The following is a 3,732-nucleotide window of genomic DNA, read 5'->3' on the forward strand; positions in this document are numbered from 1 at the left end:
GCAGAGGGTGGTACGTGTATGGAATGAGCTGCCAGAGGATGTGGTGGAGGCTGGTACAATTGCATCATTTAAGAGGCATTTGGATGGGTATATGAATAGGAAGGGTTTGGAGAGATATGGGCTGAGTGCTGGCAGGTGGGACTAGATTGGGTTGGGATATCTGGTCAGCATGGACGGGTTGGACCGAAGGGTCTGTTTCCATGCTGTACATCTCTATGACTCTATGACTCTAAGTGCTTTAGTACCTGTGTAGGTACATCAAGATTATTCATAAAAATTAAGTATATTTTTTCAAAGTAAAACAAAAACTCTCTCAAAGCTTGGTCAGCTGCTACCAAGGCAGTGGGAAAAGACCGCCTTCTAGGGTCTTTCTGCCAAAGTGTAACAAGGGTCCTTTCAGTTGTCAGACCTTCTCTGAGCTTCAAAATGAACATCAGTATTACCTGTATGAATGTGTTAGTTTTTGCAACTCTAGAGAAGCTCTGAGAAATGTCAAAATTTCAATGTTATTTTTGCTTTTTCTCTCTGCAAAGACTGTATAGATATGATTCAGAGCATCTGCATTAGTTTTATGAATAAAGGATATGTTTAAAAGAATAAACTCTATCAAAGACTCATCTGTTTTCCTTTCTCCGAGGAGAATAACTTCAGCTTCCATATAACACATGCTCCTCATTCCTGAAACCATTCTCATAAACCTTTCCTGCATCCCCTTTGAAGTCTTTGTGTTCTCCCAAGGTGTCCATTTGAAGCCATTGTGTTCTCCCAAGTCGTCCAGAATTGACCACCATACTCTAGTAAATGCTGTATCAGTATCTTATTAAACTTGTTATGACTTCCTCACTTTTTTTAACTCCATACCTTCAGATTTAGCCCAGGATCATTGTGCTTTATTAACTGGTTTCACATGTCAATGTGTCACATTCAATGACTTGTGCGCATATATATATATATATATACACCCACATCCCTCTGCTCTGGCAGCTCCATTAGAATTGTACCCTTTAGTTTATATCATGTCTTCTCATTATTCCTGCCCAATAATTCAGTTCAAACTTGCCACTTGTATGCCCACTCCACTAGCTTGTCTATTGGTTCTTAAAGATTAACACTACACAATACCTCAGGTTTTATGTCATTAACAAAGTTTGAAAGTATACCCTGGATACCAAATTCTAGATGTTTAGTATATATCAAGAAAAGGAGGTCCCAACACTGATCCCTAAAAATTCCTACTACTGGAAATACCTTCTTCCAGAATGGAAAAAACTATTCACCATAATTCTATTTTCTGTCACTCAACCAATTTCATATTTCTTTGCTACTTCCCTTTTATTCCATGGAATTTGCTGAAAAGCCTGTAGTGTGGCACTATTTCCACATTCTGTTCAAATTAAGGCTACTCCTCTGCAGACATCATCATCTCAGGAACAACAGCAAAGAATAGGACTTCACTGTCATCAACAATGGAATAAACAAAGGAATTAGACTCTCTTGGAAACCCACCTCAGGATTTGGAACGACAAAATACTCCTCCACCCCAAACTAGACTTTAAGGTCATGCTGCTTATAATACGCGTTTTATTAATGCAAATTTGTTGTAGCATGATTCATAAATGGGACATGATTTCTAAAGCACAACCTTTTAAAATATATATTGGCTGTAAAGTGATTACATGAGCAACACTTTCAGCACTGTTTCTAAAGAGCGATTTTTCTATAATGCAAGGTTGCATAAGAATGCGAACATCACGCTGTAGAAGAAGTCCCGTATTAGCATAAAAGATTTGCAATATAACAGTTACACTGGCAATAGGAAGAATATCTGGGCCTAAATTATTCATGTTGAAGCTAAAGTATGCCACCGGTAGGTGTTTTATCTTGTGTAATTACACATTGTTTTTCTATTCATTTTGGGTGCAAGTGTGTTGGGGCACAAGTAGCTAAGCAAATCTGGTTGAAACACTCACTCTCACAGCATCATCTACAGTGAAAGGTTTTGGTGCCACATTTTAAGGCCTCTTGCACACCCTTTCACTCACTGCTAACCAGGAATATCCATGGAGTCTGTGGTCATTGCTTATCCCCTCCTTCTCCCCCACTTCACTCTGAGGCACCTTGTATTGGCAGTGACATTCACCACTTTGTTAGAGTGTTTGTTCTAGGCAGACCGTACCAGAAGGGAGGTCCTCTTCCCCAGTGATAGGAGAAACAAGTCTTACCAATAGATCCAGGAATCTTGGACCAAGGTTGCACAGAAGGTCACTGCTGAATCTACGAAAAGATCCTATCCAATGCAGGAAAGAATGAATGATTTCCTGCACTCCATGAGTAAATGTGGGCATCTTCTCACTGCAGACTTGTATTCATAGGGCCATCGCTCAATCTAACTCTGCCATCGTACAGCCTTGTTACATAGGTATGCAGGCCTCAGCATCACATGTATGATATGCACTGAAGGATGCACACCCAACTTTTGCTGCCAATCTTCGAAAAATCAGAGGCCCTGCACTTCCTACTCACTTCTGAGGAAGCCAAACTTCCAACAGGGAAGCATGCTCATCAAGTGCTCATGCATCTGTTCCTGTCAACCTCAACCTTTTTTCTAATTTTCGCTGGATTAACTTTACCACATCAAAAAAAGGCTGTGGCAAAGAATGGCGAAATGGTGCAGGATCCCTGCATGCTAAACCCCTTTGTGGATGAAGAAATCCAGCTGGTGGATGAGGACCAAGATCAGTCCTGTACAGTTGAAGAGATCAGCATGGCAGGATAAGCCGGTGAGGACCAGTGCAGAATGCTCTTCTCAGAGTCTCTCACAGTCCTCTACATAAGGATTTATGCATCTTCACCAATTAGTTATTTCTCTTCTTCTCCACAAGAACGAGCAGTCAGCAAAAGCAGAACAGATCTGAGGATATTGCTTGTCAACCATCTGAGGCCACATTGGCAAGGTGTTTACCTACACCTTCTATCAGCATTGAAACTGTCACCTCGATGGGTACTCTGTCTAGATTAGACTTGGAGACACAATCTGATGAGCACATTACTGATGCACCTTCATAACCATTAGAGGAAGAAATGCCTGAGGTCTTGCTCAGCCCCATTCAGAAGATGTGCCTCTGTACTCAGTCTTAAGTGGTGGCAAAACCTGCAAAGAGACTCGAAGCAACATTATGCACTGATACTGAAGGCTTTTGCTAGATTAGAACAAAAGCAATCCACACAACTTCTGTGTGCTGTGGTGGCTGTGGCACATGAGTACTTGGTGACCTCCACAGAAAGGGCAGCAGCTAGCTTCGAGACCCAGGTCCAGCAGAATGCTCAGTGGATACATATACAGGCTCAGGCCTACATCCCATCAATCCAGCCGAAGGTACTCAGCTTCATTGGCAAGGTGAGGGAGGGACAAGGCACCTTGACCTCATTCTAGGTACCCATTCCTTTCAAGGAGACAGGGTGATGTCAGCACTCAAAATAAGTAGGAGTGACAGAGAGGCACCCTGGGAGTTTCATGTCAGTATTGGTCACATTAGAAATGGTAAGATGTAAATATCCAGGAAACAGTTCAGAGAAGGGTTACCAGATTAATTCCTAGAACGTGTGGGCTATCTTATTAGAAATGGTTGGTCACAGTACACATGCATCCATGAAGTTTGTAAGCATAAGAGTTTATTTAATTGAGTCATTTAAGATCCTGAGGGTTTTGAGGACAGGAGGGTACATCAGGAG

The sequence above is a fragment of the Chiloscyllium plagiosum genome, chromosome 5, assembly GCF_004010195.1.
Source record: "Chiloscyllium plagiosum isolate BGI_BamShark_2017 chromosome 5, ASM401019v2, whole genome shotgun sequence".
Classification (NCBI taxonomy): Eukaryota; Metazoa; Chordata; class Chondrichthyes; order Orectolobiformes; family Hemiscylliidae; genus Chiloscyllium; species Chiloscyllium plagiosum.